Here is a 17,855-nt window from a genome sequence, read left to right on the forward strand (position 1 = left end):
GTGGCTGCAGACATTACTTGGAGGCCGGGGTACACTTTACTTTTGATGTCACTAGTCATTTCCAGAGCCATATAAAGAAAGAAAAGATGTGAGTGGGCATATACCTTTAAATGTAGTGTTGTATCTTTTTACAGTGAAAAAATGGATGCAAATTAGATGAAGTGTGAAGAATCCACTCCTTTTAATCTAGTGGCAAATGTGAGGGATATTTTAGGGTAGGACAGTGACACCTAGTGGTGGGAAAAAGATCTTCCAGTTCCATCCCACCCACCCCAAGCAGGATGTTTAGATCATTCTGAGGGTTTTATGACTTATGATGACACCAGTGGACATCCACAGCAGAACGTGAGCTGTTGTTGGCTCCCACAGGACCTCTGTGTTCTGCTGGTCTTCAGGATGGATGGTGAGTGCTTGGAAAACATGACTATTATACCTTTTGCTAAGAATACACGTAGTTGTTTGTTAGAAGGATGGAGAGATTTCTTGTTAAATTAAATGTTCTTACTCCAATATCATACACATTGAACAAGAAGGAGGAAGAGGAGGAGGAGGAGGATGAAGAGGAGGAGAATGATGGCAGTGAGGAGGAGGAAAGACCATAAAGAATTCTAACTTGATTCTTTGACAGGGCCACGGGGCCAGAATAGGAAATGTTGGGAGCACAGTCATTGACTGTCTCTGATTCCAGAGAGGGATGAAATGAGTCCAAAGGTAACATTGCAAACTAATCACCGAGCAAGGATCAGAGGCCAGATTCCTGCTTCTTAGACAGTAGCCCTTCCCTTTTGACTGGTCTCTGAGTCCTGATAGACAGACCACGGTGGGGATGAGAGTGTTTTATAGTGAAAGTGAAAGTAACTAGAGAGGATCCCCAACTGATGTGACCAGAATCTTAGGATGTACAGGAGAGGGTCATGCCTTATCCGCCTGGAGAGCAGAAGCAGGGACGGACAGAGTCCACTGGAGATGTCTCCTCTTCTCCATGTTCCACACCTACATGCTTTATCTGGACTCAGGGCCAAGCACAGCAGTCTGTTTCTCCACTGGAAGCACCAACTGCAGGGTTCACACCAGCAGTGTGCTGAAGCTGACTCTCAGTAGGAGAAGCAGTGGAAAGATCGTCCAAGGGCCCCAGACGCTTTTAGAAATGGCCTCCTACCCCAGAAGTGAAAGCCTGTGGCAAAATGCCCGCAGAAGTAACTTCAGGCAGGGAATGTCTACTTTGACCCCCATAGTTTTGGGTCATGTGGTGAGGAGGGACATCGTGTTGGCATGACAAAGGCGGAAGCTACTCACTTTGAGGTCAATATGAAACACACACTCACACTCATGTGCACTCACACATAGACAAAGTGGGGGGGGAGGGAGGGTGGGAAAGAAAGGAGAGAGAGAGAGAGAAAACAAGAGAGACAGAGAGAGAGCAAGTCTGTGTTTCTGAACTCCTTCCACTCCCTTTAAAAACATTCTGTCTACGTCCTCCACCTGAAGGATGGTGCCTTCCACATTCTCCCCACTTTATCAATCCTCTTCAGGAAAAGTCCTCACAGACACACTCAGTAGTGTGCTTCACTCGTCTCCTAGCCGCTTCTTAATCCACCCAGGTTGACAACCAGTGTTAACTACAATAAAATGAAATTGGGAATTGGGATGTTGTACAAAGAGAGAGGCCTGGGAGAGGAGCTGGCGGGAGATTCCCAGAGCATCTGTCAAGAGATTCTGTTTGTGTTAGCCTGCTCTCTGTGGTCCAGTGCTGCCCAGAGATGCCCCAGGAGAGTAGCCTTCCTGCACCTCTGAGCTGCATGGTATGGAGATCAAGGACCTCCTAAACGTCCAGGAATTTTTCCTCTCTGATAACCTTGGATTACATTCCAAGTGTAGTCTTCCTCTCAGCATAGATGTTTTGCTTAGTGACTTTTCCATTGACTTCTTCTGAAGCAAATTTCTCAGCTCCTGCTTTCCAGTAGACAGTCCCAAGCACTATGGCTGGACCATCGAGGGAGCAGCTGTCTCATGCCATCCAAAGCACTGCTGGGAAAAAGACATGCCAGCAAGATGATCCAGAGATGTGTTCTTGTTGTCTGTCTAGAGTTCTCGTCTGCAATTTGTTTTTGAGTATTTATTTTATAGTTAAAAAATTCTTAATTTTATTTAGTACTTTTTAAAAGTGTCCCTGAGGAGGTAGTCATTTCAAAAACAAGTAAAGACATGCAGAAAGTGATAAAATGCAAGATAGATTGTTAATTATTGTAATTAACAAACACATACATATGATTACTTATATAACAATGATTGCAAGTACAGAGGGAATATTCTGTAGGTCTTCTGAGCCTTGTGCTTTGCTAAGTACTTTATTATTTAATACATCAACACTCCAAGGTAGATGAGTGTGTGTTTGTGAAAATAGGCTCAGAATCTTTCTCCAGCCACACAGCAGGCTGCAAAGTGTTCGAGCTCATGACTCTTGTTCTGGTTCCTGCTGTTTATGTTTGCTAGGTACAGAATCTTAGACCTAACAGGGCCACACGAATGCTGGTTGATGATGATAGGGAGGTCATAATGACAATGCCTTCAGAAAGGGGAGGTCTTTGACTCCACCATTTACTCCTTTATGCTGTCTTCAGATATAACACAGAAAAAGTCATTCCCATTAGGGACTCAGCAAAATATATCACACCCTCTCCAAGTGTAGGGAAGATGACAGTTCTTTGTTGTATACCATCAACTCAGTGTTCTTATTTGTAAGTTGGGAATAAAGACACAACTTTAGGTAAAGTGATATATCAATGTCCATTATAGACATGAAACATATTCTAACTTGTTAATAGATATGGGTGATGCTCTTTATAAAACGCAATAATATTATGTATTGATAATAATGTTCACATCTGGGTGAAAGGTAGACCAGTACTCTAGGCATCAAGCAATATTGTGGTCTTGTCTTCCATGCTTGGATCCTGATATTTCAAAGATGGAAAGGAGCCACTTTGGCTTCTCTGTTGTTCCCTTGACAAAGCTTGACTTTCAAGCCTCTTTCTCGCTGTGGATGAGAAAAACTCGTGAATGTCAGCAGCTGAATGTTAGGTTTTTGTACTTCAACTCAGAGTCCTCACAGACAGATGGCTCTGTTTAAGACCACTATTATCCATTAAAGTGCCACACTACTCTGTTGTGCCTGGACAGAGGGATAAGCCACAGATTTTTTTGTTACTAGCCTACAGAAAGATAAATTTTAAAAAACTGATATAAATCTCTAAAAATTATCATAAAATAAAATGAAATAAAAACATTATTATAAAATAAAAATATTATTATGAAATATTGTAAATATTTTATAGTTATTTTTATGTCCATTAAATCTATGACTAAAAACCCTGTGGTTTTAATTTTTCTCTATTGATTTATTTACAATTTTTGTTTAAATTTCATTTCCCATAAATGTGAGTCTGTAAACAGAAATTTAAAAGATGCTGGTCAACAGTTTTTTTGTGGAGTCTTGTTTTCTATCTAAAAAGTAGATGATTTCTAGACTTTCATACTAAGGAGCCTTCCAAAGCCTAGGAAAATGTGCCCGTATCCTTCTTAGGGCTCACACCATGAGATATTGTGAAGGGTTTCACTTTGACAGGCTACAGGCTGACTCAAACACTCTTGCCACGGTGCCCACTTCCTAATTGCAAACTCAGGCCATTCAGTGGTTATTTTTCTCTATAACCCAGTTTGCTCCTTGGTAATTTCTGGCTTTCACTTATGAATATGGAAATAAATAACTAGTAACATTTAAAATATGTAACTTAACAGGTAGATCTATATCATAAATTTGTGGAACTGGGGTCAGAAAGAGTTTAAGACACACAGTTAGTACAGCTTAGAATGGATTTAAAACCAGCTCTATTTCCTCCAAGAGCTTATGATCTTTATAAGCACAGTTAGTTTGGTGTGATTAGGCTCATTCTCAAGGTTCCGCAAAATATAGCATAATCTTGTCAGAGAGAATTGAGGGATTCGGAGGATGGGAGAAGGAACGACAAGCACACACCCTTGTGTGTGTGTGTGTGTGTGTGTGTGTGTGTGTGTGTAGGGGTGTGAACTGACAGCATTAGGCATTGTTGTCAGACAATCCTTAAGGGTTGAAGTGTATGTCCCTACCCTGACTCATATGTTGAAATCCTAACTCCTAACTCTTCAGAAGGGAATGCTCTTGGGAGACACATCTTAGAGGTATTCAGATTAAAATGAGATCGTGGGATGTTCTCTTATCCAACATGGCTAGTATCCTTATTATAGGGGAGATTTTAGAGGCAGAAACTCAAGGGGGAATGCTGTGAAAATATGGAGGCTAATGCCATCTGCAGCCAAAGGGGAAGCTTGGGACCTGTGCATCCTGTCACTACCTTCTGAAGAACCAACCCTGCTTATGCCTCAGTCTTGGAGTATCAGCCTTCAAAATTGTGAGACAATATATCTCTCTGTTGTTCCAGCCACCCAACAGCAGCCTTTGCAAAGAAATACAGAATTTCTGTAATAAAAGCACTCTGACATGGCCATTAATATGACAGAATCATTAAAGATGTTCTTTGGGGGGTGAGAAGATCCCATACTGCCTACATGGAGCCTCCACTATTGATACATATTTAGCAACTAGTCAAGGCAGGGAGAGCAAAGTTTTCTTTGTAAGTCTATCACATTTCTAGCCCATGTACCTCCTCAGTGTCTTGTTTTCTGTTGACTCCCTGACTGTGGGCCATTCTTACTGGACTGATCTCCCTAGCCCTCTTATAAAGAGATTTTCACCAGATACACTTTCACTAATGTTAAGTGTGTGCTTTGATTTGTATTGGTGCATATTTTTGAATAAATGAATAGTGTTGCCATAGCGCACGTCACTGTCTACTTCCTTTAGGGGGCAAGTGGGCAGTCAGTCTACATATTCTGCTATAGAATTCTGAGTTTGGCTGGACGCAAAGGCAATTATCAATCAGCAGCCTGCTTGTGGAAGCAGTCATCTATGTTAAATGAAGGAAAAGGCTATAATGGCCATGCATGGGTGGCCATGGGAGGCTACAGAACAGGAAAACAGGGCAGTTTCAAATGCCCTGCCTGGAAGAAGAGTGTTTCATAAATGCTGACTGACTTGGACTGGCTGGGGGTTATCCTGCCTGTATGTAAGGATTTTATAAGCTTTTCTGGAGGTGTCTTAGGGGCTGCCTCAGTAACTCTATAACAAAAACACTTTAAATTTGAGGGTAGAAGCACAGCTCTGGAGGAATGAGTATCTTTTTTTTTTTTTTTTCAGTCATGAAGAGGGGTATTGTCAGATGGTCTGCAAAGGTGGTAACAGTTGTCCACTGATATTCTACATTATGCTCTCATTGGCAGATAAACTCATAATCACCTTGAGATTTAAACAGGAGACATGTCTGGAATCTAATTCTGAAATAATGATTCAGTATGTGTCTAGGAATTTGTACTTAAGAAAAATTCTTTTGTGATTATAATATGGAACCAGACTTCTACATTGCTGTTATATAACATAACAAATATGCAAAATATAACATATGTTATATTCAATTTGTGTTATATTATATAACACAGTGCACACATATGCGCACACACACAAATTGACTAATATTCATTTATCATTTTCCCTGTTCCAGAAAATCAACAAACAGTGAAGCACACAGGCATCAAAGGCATGAGTTTTGTCCTTGAAAGTCTGTTTTCTGGAAAAATCTAACTGATAACAGATGCTTACTGTAAAGTGTCATAATCGCTTGTACAGAATTAGGCCTGGAGGGCTGACAACATTGAATCTGCTTTTAGACTGCATTGGAACTGGCTTTCAATGGGAGTAATTTTGCCTCTGAGATATTTGGTAATGTCTATGAGTATTTTTATTTGTCCCAAGTTGAGAGGAGTCCTTCTAGAATGTCGTGGGTAGAAGCCAGAGAGGTGTGTTGCTAAATGAACATCCTTTAATACACAGCCAACACCACACCATCTGCTTAACTGAGCACGAACAGTACAGTTGGAAATCCTGGGTTAGGAAAAGTCTCCTAGGGGTTGAAACTGACCAGGCAAAGCAGGGAGTTGGTGACGGGAAGCTTACCCCAAGGCAGAGAAAACAGCGCTTCTGAAAGCCTAGAGAGCTCAGCAGGCATATCTGGTGGGCTAGGTGTAAAAACTCAGACAGGTGGAATGGGAAGAAGCCAGTGAAGTAGAATAGGATGTGCCTTGCTGGTTCCAGATGCTGGACCACTTCCTCAAGACTCTGGTGAAGCACTGAAAGCTTAGTGGTTTATTGCTTAGCAAATCTGGGCTTTAGCAATATAACTCTAAAAGTGAAGGATGCATTGGGGTGCAGGGGCAGGACCTGGGGTGACTTAGGATTTTTTTAGACTTTCTTTTTATTTATTCTTTATGTCTTTCACATCATGCACCTCAACCCCATTTATCTCCCATCCCTTTGTATCTGCCCTCTGCCCTTGCAACTCCCCAAATAAAATTAAATAAAATTTAAGAGAAAAAAAAAGAAAAATCTTGTCATGGAAGCCGTAGTGTGACACAGTGAGTCATGCAGTAAACCCTTTTATTCACACATTTTTTAATTGTAAATGTTCATTGAAAAGAGTCATTGGTCTGGTTCGAGGCCTCTGGTTTCTGCTACACTATCGATACCGGGCCCTCACTGGGACTCCTCTTGGACATTCTGTTTTTGTGTAGTGGAGTCCAGCCCCTTCATGTGCTCCAGCAGATGATAGATGGGTGGATGTTGGGGTGGTCCAACTTATAACCCTAGTTCTGAACATGGGTAGTTGTAGGATTGGTCAGCCTGCCAGTTCTTCCCTATTCTCACAACCAGGGTGAGCTTTCCAGCATTGCCCTGGCTAGTTCACCCCTTACAGCAAGCAAGGGGTGAGATTGGTTCTCCTGCCTTCATGCCCTTAGGGTCAGTTCTCCCACACCTACACCGTGAGGGCCAGCTCTACTGTGTTGCCCAGGCAAGATGCAGGGGCCACTCTCCTGAGTGCTGCTGCTGGTGAGGGGCAGGTACAGCTCTCCCACCTGTCTCAGGTGTTGATAGGGGAGGAGGGAATCTCTCCCCTGCCCATACCATTGCATGGCAGATGAGGAGTAGGGTGAGATCTCCCATGATTGTGTTCTTGGGGTGGTTCACCTGCACCACTGTCAACAGGGTTAGCTCTACTGCACCACCAGGTGAGGTGCAGGGCCTGCTTAACAAAGAGATAACAACGAATCTTTTGGAAGCCGGAGTAAGTTCAAGAGCTGAGTGAAAATGTCAGGTGGAAAAGCACCTAGAAAGAAACATAGGGAACCCAGAAAGGCTCACCAAGCTGCTCAAGGATGCATGGCAGCTCTTGGGATACAGAAGAATTTGGGCAGATGATCTTAAAGATAATAAAGATAATAGTAGCAACTGCTTTATATTTTGGGGTTGCAGATTCAACTACTGAAGTTTCCAAACACTACCTGTGGTAGTTGCCTCACTGATGGAAGAAACTGCAGAGTCCCTATTACTGGGATAAGTATTATTTTATTTCTTGTAATGATCCCACAATCCTGTCTTAGGGTTTCTATCCCTGTGATGATGATCAAAGCAAGTTGGGGAGGAAAGGGTTTATTTGGCTTACATTTCCATATCATAGTCCATCATTGAAGGAAGTCAGGACAGGAACTCAAGCAGGACTGGAACCTGGAGGCAGGAACTGATGCAGAGGCTGTGGAGGGATGCAGCTTACTGGATTGTTCATCATGGTTTACTCAGCCTGCTTTCTTATAGAACCCTGGACCACCAGCCCAGGGATAGCACCACCCAAAATGGGCTGAACACTTCCCCATCAATCATTAATTAAGAAAATGCCCTACAGGCTTGCTTACAGAAAGATCTTATGGAGGTATTTTCTTTTTCTTTTTTTTTAAAGAATTTTTTTAATTCATTTTATATACCAACCACAGATCCCCCTCTCACTTCTCCTCCTGCTCCCCTCCAGCTTTCCCCCAACCCACCCACAATCCCTGCCTCCAAAAGGTTAGGGACTCCCATGGGAAGTCAGCAAAGCCTGGTACTTTGCTGGTAGAAGCAGGACAAAACCCCTCCCCCATGCATCAAGGCTGAGCAAGGCTTCCCACCATAGGTAATGGGCTCCAGAAAACCAGCTCATGCACCAGGGATAGATCTTGATCCCACTGTGGAGGCATTTTCTTAACTGAGGTTCCCTCTTCTCAGATGACTTTAGTTGGCATAAAACTATCCAGCACAAATCCACACACTTATCTTTAAAAACTGGGATACAGTGAGATTAATCATATAGATAGTATAATAGGATTGCTGCAACAACCCATCCCCCCACTCAGTGACTTGATCATGCTCATATACAGGCAGCCTAGGAGATTTATTGGTCTTGGCTGGTTTCTACACATGTTTGGAGAATTGGCAGAGACAATCCAGCTTTGCTCTGTGTGGTCTTCTTAGGGTAACAAACTATTCTTGTAGCAACAATCAAGAGATAGAAATATGGGAGCCTTTTTGTAACTCTGTGTTTTAGGTTTGTCTGACTGGCCAAAGTAAGCCACATTGCTATGGCCAGAGGCAGAGTGGGAGGTGACCAAAGGCTCTAAGGGCACAGATGTAAATTAGCTATTATTTAAGGCCATTCCAACATTTTGCCTCTTCAGCCATTAATGACTGCAAAGATTTGAGCTGAATTTTCAGATACAAAGTGTGTTTCTCTTCTACCAGATGCTTTTATTTTGGTAATAAGAAAACAACCTAGAAAAATATATAAATTAAGATTTTGTATCAATAAAAACATTTTCATATATACCAATTGATCAAGGATTAAAGGAATCTCATGTTGACGGTATGAATAACATTTCTAAGCAAAGAAATATTTGTAAATGTAAAGGGCTAATTTCCTTAGTACGTAAAGAGTGCTTAGGTGTTACTAAGAAAATGACAACTCAGTAGAAAAGTGGGCAAAGGCCATAAACAGAAAATCTATTGAAAGAGAACAGTAAGTGGTATACATTAAATGCACAGCTACATTCCAAAGTGAAAAAAATGCAAATTTTAAAGAATATTTTATCAGATTCATGAAGACTTTTAGGTTTTGTGGTACCCAGTGTTTGTTGGGGATATGAAGAAAGGCCCCAAATAGGAAGCTCTCTATGTGGCTAGTGGGAGAATAGTAGTGCGATATATTCGGAAAGTAATTTTGGCAACCGTGCTAAAAATATACATGTGCAATTTGACTTGGCAATTTTATTTTGGGGAGTTTTTCCTAAATATGGAACACATAAGTTTGCAAAGATGTATACAGGGATGTTCACTGCAGGATTGCTTCTGTAAGTGAAGGAATGGAAATTATGTAAGGCATATTAGTGAATGGATTAAGGGTGTTGTCTTTCATAATGCTACCCATTATTATGTATCATTAATACACATTTATGAATGAAAAAAATCTGTGAGATTCTGTCCAATGTGGAGTGTAGGTGTTAAGGATGGTGAAGTGCATATCATTGCCTTGACACTGAATGATCTATAAGACATCATGGGAAACATGTGGTAAGTCTGAGAATGGAATATGTCATTTTTATTTATGTAAAATAAAGATACAGTCACTCTTGTGCCAATCTAGAAAGTTTTTAAAGTTGCTAGTGGCTGATTGTGAGGAAAAACAAAAGCACAGGAGAGGCTAAGGGCAAATCTACTTCTAACTTGATTTTGTTCTTGACTATTTGAAATATTTCCCCATGAACATATGCTACTTTTATCTAAGAAAACAACAAAAATAGAGAACACATAGGGAAGACATTATTAGACTATCCTTTTCATGGTTATATCCTGCTGTCGCAGGTAGTTCATTGCCTCAGCTAGCAATTCTTTTACAGTCCTCATGCACATCTATTAAAAAGATGTTGTTCTTTCTCAGCATTGATACTTGGGGATGTCTAGAAATTGTTTCCAAGGAAACCCATCTACAACCAGTTGTTATTGGTCTAAGCTCCTAATGGGCCTAGATAGGGTCTTGTTTCTTAGCAACTCGTTTAAATTTTTTCATTTTAATTAAAATGATACATTTCCTTAAAATTCTGTTCATACCAAAGACATAAGGGTTGTTTTTCTTTGTTCATGAAACTCACCCCTGAAAACTGGCATTGGTGAGGATGACATTAAAAAGCAGTTGTCTCACCTACAGATGAACACTTTGTCAACTACATAGGTTGTTGACTGTTTTCTTCCCACCTCTATGTGTTCAGTCTGGACCTCTGCTTTTAGCCACTTCGGGTAAAGTGTCTGAAGGGTAGTGATGGATTCCTGGTCTGTTTACCTATACGATTTCCTATCAAGTCTGAATTAATTCAGATAAAGACCGAACATTCATCATCTAGGTTTCATTTTCACCATGACCTGTCCTCAAAGCAGAGGATACCAGCCTGTTTCTCACTAAATACTGACAGGATACTGACCTTGTTTATCACTGTGCCCCAGGCAACCGAGTGCTGTGTCAGAGTCACACAGCATAAAACCTGTCACACTGCCTGGAATGAAGAGATATGAAAACATATACCATGAGAGGTACATAGACATATACTTGCCAACATTCTGTAACTCTTAAAATGATCTGCTTGGAAGAGAAATACTGTTTTTGTGCTATTTCTGAAGCAACAGCAGCAACACAAAAGGAGGTGCATTCCAAGTACAATCACATGTAGGCAAACATGAATCGATGGAGGCAATGAAATAACTTAAAAAATTTAGAGGTCATTAATGACAACAAAGACCGAAGAAGTGAGTACAGTAAAGTGATTAACGGAAACAACATGTCATAGCTCCACAGTTTCTCCTTTCATGGTAATAGTCTAGAGGACAACGTTCCTATTGCTACCAGCATTAGAGCATTTGGAAGATGCATTCTAAGTGTGTTCTCTATGAGATTGTGATTACGGGTCCTAGGATCTCCACTGGAATGGATGGAGGAAGGGGAGATACCTGGGGAAGGAACAGGGACTCTAGAAGGACTGTGCGTGACATCTTGGGGTTTGTAAGCAGACACAGAATTCTCTGAGGACTTTGGCTTGGGGAGGGGTTTCCCTGGAGCCCTCAGGCAGACCAGAAAGATTGACAATTTCATCTGAGTTCCATGTCCATACTCCCTCAGACAGGCTGAGCACATTTCCACACAATCATTTAGCTAGTGATTATGGGGTGCCTTTCAACATCACATGCTTCCTTGGTGCTAGAACTACAGACTGTGACAGAACTAGCCAGGAACTTCAAGTATCAAGGGGAAGTTGGCATGTGACAGAAAGGCAGAGATATGCCAGTGAAGACATAAAGACAATGAGTATGTACATCAAGAGATTCTATCCTGATTGAGTGAGAGTTGTAGAAGACTTCTGAATGAAGAGGCAATGCCAATACTGAATTCAGTTTAGATTTCTCAAGTAGCAAGTAGTGGGAACCTTCTAACAGCTAAGCAATGTGGTTGGAGTTGATAGTTGTTGTCATCCTTCAGGGTCTCACCCTCTCTGATATTATTTTATGATTCCTGTGTCCCTGGTTGTGGTGGTTTAAATGAAAATGGTCCTGATAGGCTCATAGGGAGTGGTATTATTTGGGAAGATTAGGTCATGTGGCCTTGTTAGAGTAGGTATGGCCTTGTTGGAGGAAATATGTCACTGGGGGTGGGCTTTGAAGTTTCAAATGCTCAAGTTAGGCCCAGTGTCTCTCTTTCTCCTATTACTTGTGGATCTGGATGTAGAACTCTCAGTTTTTTCTCCAGCACCATGTCTGCCTGTGAGCCCTCCATGTTTCTCCACACGATGATAATGGACTAAACCTCTGAAACTGTAAACTAGCCCCAGTTAAATGTTTTCCTTTTTATGAGTTGCCATGGTCATGGTGTGTCTTCCCAGCATTAGGACACTAACTAAGACACTGGCCTTAAACCCCATCCTGCCAGGTTGGATCCTGGGGAGGACACAGACTGTGGTTTCAGTGCTCTGGGTGATCTTAGTATGATCTTTCTGACTGTTAGAGTGCCAGGTTTCTGTTGATATAAATCTCATGGATGGGCCGTGAGATTTCTGTTCTCATGACTGAAGGGTGCCCCTTACTGAATGTGGAGTTTTGAAGACCCTGTTTTATTAAATGCTTCAGGGTGAGGGAGGCTCCCAGATGCTACTGGCAACTCAATACTAAGAAGCCAGAGTTGTCAGCATAGATTGTATTAGCCTAATCTTCTTTGTACAGGGTTTCCTTGAGGGAGAATGCAACAGGATTGTTCCATCTTTGAAAGAGCTGTCAGGTTCCCTTGCTATCTGGCAAGTGATGAGTCCTGGATTCTGGGGCAAAGATGGAGAGTGAAGAGAAGGTGCTGTGAACCCGGTTGGTAAGCTGCAGGGCTTAGTTGTTGTAGAGTGACTTTTGACAATACAAGAAACAAAGAACAGAGATTTATCATATGACTCAACAAAGGCATTCATGGGCCAACATTGTGACAGCAGGACAAAGGAACAGTGTGACTTGAAGCTGGTAAGCTTGGTTTTGGAGACCAGCCAATCTGGGCCATTAATCTCTGCAAGCCTGCTGATCTGTAAAATTGGGCATACAGTCTAATGTTCCACAGAGGAGTATCATAAGATTGTGACGCTTACAATTGTCAACTTGACAGAATCTAGAGTAACCTAAGATAGAGGCCTGTGGGCATGCTCGTGTGGAATTATCTAGATAAGGTTAGCTTTTAAACCTGTCTGTGAAGGATTATCTACTTTAGGTTAATTGAGATGAGAAGACCCACCCTGAATGTGAATGATACCATTCTATAGCCAGAATCCTGGGCTGCAAAAATAGGAGATATCTAACCTAGCATGAGTTTTCATTGCTCTGTATTTCCTGACTGAAGCCACAAAGTGACCAGCTGCCCCAAGCTATTGCCATCATGACTTTATGGATCTAATGGACTGTACCACTGAAATGTAAACTAAAGTCACTCCCCTTTCCTCAAGTTTGTTTTGGTCAGGCATTTTGTCACAGCAACAAGACATGTAAGTACGAGTATAGAGAGATGACTTGGTGATTCAGAGGTGCACACTGCTCTTCCATGGGACCCAAGTTCAGGTCCCAGCACCCATGTCCAGCAGCTTACACCCACCTACAACTCTGGCTCTGTAAGGCAGATACAGGTGACCTAATTGCATTTATGCGACGTACCCTTGGTAGTTTTTCTTGTCTCTGACTCTCTTGAGACCACACTCACCCTTTCCCTATCTCCTTATTCTTTAAGCATTCTCTGTCCCTTCTACACAAGCTGAAATTAATTCATGCGGTTCTCTTGTGCCTATCACAATAGCTATTGCTAGCTAAAATCTATCACCTCTTTAACTAGCATCTAGCTTTGCCTATTTGTCACTGGAGAGTAGCCTTTCAGTATGGTATGCTGAACCATCTTAGTGCCAAGGCTATTCATCAGAGGTCAGTGTGGTTTTACAGAGCATGAATATCACCAATTGAAGGATGTGAGGAACAACTATTAATTAAGCAAAGGCCTATAGGAATTTCTGCTTCTCTAGCATGCCCCCCCCATCTAGGTCTTTATACATTTGTTAGTCTTGTGATCACTACCCGGCCTTTCCCCCTAAGGCTCTTGCATATTCTGCATGACTCATTTTAGGTGTTTTTCCTATTTATCATCTTTACAATCTTGCACTTTCTCAAACAATCACATCTTTACAATCACTGTCTCTCAAACCTTTTGCTTTACCCCATTTCACTTCTTTCTCCTCGTCACCCCATGAAGATGACTGAACTACAAGATGAAGGGTGCTGGGATTCTCTACTTTTTGCCTTCTTGTGACAGTTAATCTTGGTTGTCAACTTGATTGGATCACAAGGTGCCCAAGAGATTGGTAAAAATGTACTTGTATGTAAATTTGTTTGGGCATTTCCAGAGACAACTGTCTATGAGGCTGCAACTGAGTGTGTTAGACTGACTTGAATGTAAGCAGCACTGTGTAATAGACTGAGGCCTGAAGGAGGCAGAAGTAGAAAAGGAAACCAGCCCAGATGTGCAAGATCCTTTCTTCCTGAGCAAGAATTTCCTTTGCTGTGGTTCACTGTGGACATATGACTCCTGATTCTTTGGCTTTTCAACATGGACTTACACCAGTGATTCTCTGGGGAGAGTCTAGGCCTTCACCCTCAGACTAGGTCTGCATTACTGCTTACCCTTGCTCTGTGGCTTCCCTGACTCAGTAGCATGCAGCCACCTGTGATTGAACTCTCCAACCTCCAGTTGTTGAAGTCAATCTAGTGTGTGTGTGTGTGTGTGTGTGTGTGTGTGTGTGTGTGTGTGTGTGTGTCCTAGTTAGTTTTGTGTCAAATTGACACAAGCTAGAGATACCTGGGAAGAGAAACCTCATCAGACTACCTATAAGCATATTTGTAGGCTATTTCTTGATTACTGATTGATGTGGGAAGTGTTACCCCTGGATGGGTGGTCCTGTGGTCTCAGGTTGTATAAGAAAGCAGGCTGAATAAACCACAAGAAACAAGCCAGTAAGAAGCATTCCTCCCAAGGCCCTGGCCTCCGTTCTTACCTCTAGTTTTGGCCTCAGTTCTCACCTTCAGTTTTGGCCTTCAGGTTCCCATGTAGAGTTCCTGCCTTGGTTTCCTTCAGTGGATTGTGACTTGGGATATGTACAACAAATAAACACTTACCTTCATAAGTTAGTGTTCATCAGTTTTTCATTTTATCAGATGCCTAGAAAGCAAACTAGAAGTACATATTGTAAGGATTTGGTCCTTATTTACATCCTTAATTACATCATCAGCCTTTGCCGACTTCCCAGCATAAAAAGCAGGTGGGCCCTCTGTGGGCTCTCTGTCCCCTCTCCTTTCCGTTCCATCCCCCCGTTGGTCCCCCTCTCTCCCTCTTCCCCCCCCCCCACGTCTCTGTCTCTCTCTCTCTCTCTTTTTGTGTCTTTCTCTCTCTGTCTCTCCCCCCCAATAAAGCTCTAAAAAGGTAACCAACATTATGTGATTCTTTTAATCAGCACGCTCCTCCACTGGCATGGCCGCCGTGGGCGGCGACCAGCCATGAGGGGCAGCGCCACGGCATAACCAACATTGGTGCCGTGACCAGCGGTGGGCGGGCTCAAGTGGGCGGGCTTAGGTGGCTTCTACAACTCGCCCTAACTCACCTTAACTCCACCCACTCATTCTCAAACTGCCTTGAGAAGCACAGACGGGTCTAGAAGTGACTAAGATCCATACAAATAAGTTTACAGTAGTCAGGATGGCTCAGCCAAAAAATTCAGCTTATAGCCTCAGACATGTCTTCCAGAAAGTATCGGTTTATAGTCTGCCTCCTGGCAGATCTTCCAAAAGCTGTCCTTAAGCCATCAATCAGCAGGGAAAAAAGAAAAAAAAAATTCAGGACATAGAGCAAAATCCGTCTCTTGTTCCCCAGACCTCCCCGACTAAAACTTAAGCATCTGGAGAGCAAGGCTCCTGACCCCACAGGCAAAAGAGTCATCTGTGGCATTTAAGGTATGCCAGGGAAAAGATAAAAATCCGAAAACAAAATTGCCAAGTGCTGGCACTCGCTGACTCCCAAAAGCTGTTGGGTCCCTGTTTTAAGTGAGGAAAAGGCCACGGGCTAGTGGGCTAGGGAATGCCCTGCCAGACCATCACAGCCTTGTTAAAAGTGCTGCCTAGAAAGACAAAGAGTCAGCTGACTGCCCCCAGGCACCAAGATGCATGGGTACATCAAGCTAAGACCTCCAGCAGACCTAGGCTTGGCTACAGACATGGCAGGGAACCCAGAATGCAGCAGGGAAGCCATCCGATTCTTTCCTTCTGGACATCAGAGCTACTGACTCAGTCCTGGGAGTTTTGGGATGCCTCCTCTCCTTTATTGTTGGGTACAGAGGACAGCCTTACTACCTCACCTGATTTAATTGTACTTTCAGAGTTACTTAATGAAAAAAGATTTCCACCTAAAATAAGAGCTCATTGCTTCACTCCAGATCCACTGCCTGTGTTTCTCATGTGCATACAGACAGGGCCCTGATCTTTGCCTGGTCTCTAATTCCAAAAAAAAAAAAAAAAAAAAAAAAAAAAAAAAAAAAATTTTCTCATGTACCACAAGCTTTTCTCTTCCCAGTTCCCTGTTCTAATTCACTGTTCAGCTAATGGTACAGGACCACCACAGAACCGGAGTCCAGAGATCATCAAATAAGAAACTGTAACAGCTAAAAGGTATTTACACCCCCAGACCCAAAAGCGTCTGGGCGCTACAAAAAGACTTTAATGTAAACATCTATTACTGTGAGATGCTTTTAACAATTGATCACCTGTCTCCTAGATGCTGAACCAGTAAAGGAAACAGGTACTTTAAAATAATCTGTCTCTGATAAAGCTTAACATGTTTCAAAATCCATAGGGACAGGCCGGTTCTACCTCAGATAAATGTCAACATAAAATAATAATGATTCTTTTCTCTCTCTAAGTTTTTTCTGTGTCACCAGCATCTTGTCAAACAGAAAGTTCCCAGCCACAGCTAAGAGGGATACATGTCTCCAGAGCAAACAGATGACAGACAGCATCCCACAACGCCTGTCTACCTCGGAAGACTCCCCTTCTCCATTCCCCCCAATAGCCAACCAACGTCCAAAAGTCAGCTGGAAGCAGTTTTTGAGAGGAACGACGCCCCTAGTCCCATCTACCTGCTTTTTTTTATAATAAGGGAAAGTCTGGGATGTAAGGATTTGGTCCTTATTTACGTCCTTAATTATGTCATCAGCCTTCCCGGCTTCCCAGCCTAAAAAGCAGGTGGGCCCTCTGTGGGTTCTCTGTCCCCTCTCCTTTCCGCTCCACCCCCCCCACGTTGGTCTCCCTCTCTCCCTCCCCCCCATCTCTCTCTCTCTCTCTCTCTCTCTCTCTCTCTCTCTCTCTCTCTCTCTCTCTCTCTCTCTCTCTCTCTCTTTGTGTCTTTCTCTCTCTGTCTCTCCCCCACCAATAAAGCTCTAAAAAGGTAACCAACATTATGTGATTCTTTTAATCAGCACGCTCCTCTGCCGGCATGGCCACCGCGGGCGGCGACCAGCCACGAGGGGCAGCGCCACGGCATAACCAACACATATTTCTTCTAGTGGTTTTGTTTCTCTATAGAACCCCAGCTATCCCACTTTAGGAAAGTACACGCTTGGTCACACTGAGAGGGTGACATCTTTATCTCTTCCACTAGCACCGGAGCATGCTGACGGCAGGACCAGTGGCATAATCAAGTTGTCTTTCTTTTTTTTTTTTTTTTTTTTTTTTTTTTTTGGTTTTTCGAGACAGGGTTTCTCTGTGTAGCTTTGCGCCTTTCCTGGGACTCACTTGGTAGCCCAGGCTGGCCTCGAACTCACAGAGATCCGCCTGCCTCTGCCTCCCGAGTGCTGGGATTAAAGACGTGCGCCACCACCGCCCGGCTAAGTTGTCTTTCTAACACCAAGGTTAGTGCCTGACACAGAGCAGATTTTGCTGAAGATTTTAAAAGATTTTATGTAATCCCCTTTAGAAAGCTTTATATGCGGTCCAGTTTCTAACAAAGGCTATTGGGGTTCAACTTCTAATAGTGTTTTCCAAGGATTTCCAGAAGAGACACTACCAACAGCGAGAAATAATCTGAGGGAATGAATCTAAGTACACCAAGCTCTTCAGTCCATTCATTTTATTCTTCTGATACAAAATTCCATCTACACAGCTTTAATTCTGTTCTCATACTTAGCTCCTCTCTGTTCCTTCTTCTCCTGTCCCCTCAGAGTTCTTTCTAAGTTCTTTCCATCTT

At 42.6% G+C, this 17,855-nt stretch overlaps 1 long non-coding RNA gene across 1 annotated transcript in view; it reads left to right on the forward strand.

The window, feature by feature from the left end:
- The first annotated feature begins 252 nt into the window (after nucleotides 1-252).
- LOC128094149 (uncharacterized) overlaps nucleotides 253-17,855 on the forward strand; it is a 177,146-nt gene continuing 159,543 nt past the window's right edge. Inside the window, exon 1 of the long non-coding RNA XR_008212842.1 lies at nucleotides 253-403. This is a non-coding gene — a long non-coding RNA (uncharacterized LOC128094149). The remainder of the gene's footprint in view (nucleotides 404-17,855) is intronic.

This window comes from Peromyscus californicus, unplaced genomic scaffold, assembly GCF_007827085.1.
Source record: "Peromyscus californicus insignis strain IS unplaced genomic scaffold, ASM782708v3 Scaffold_4__1_contigs__length_199733344, whole genome shotgun sequence".
Taxonomy (NCBI): domain Eukaryota; kingdom Metazoa; phylum Chordata; class Mammalia; order Rodentia; family Cricetidae; genus Peromyscus; species Peromyscus californicus.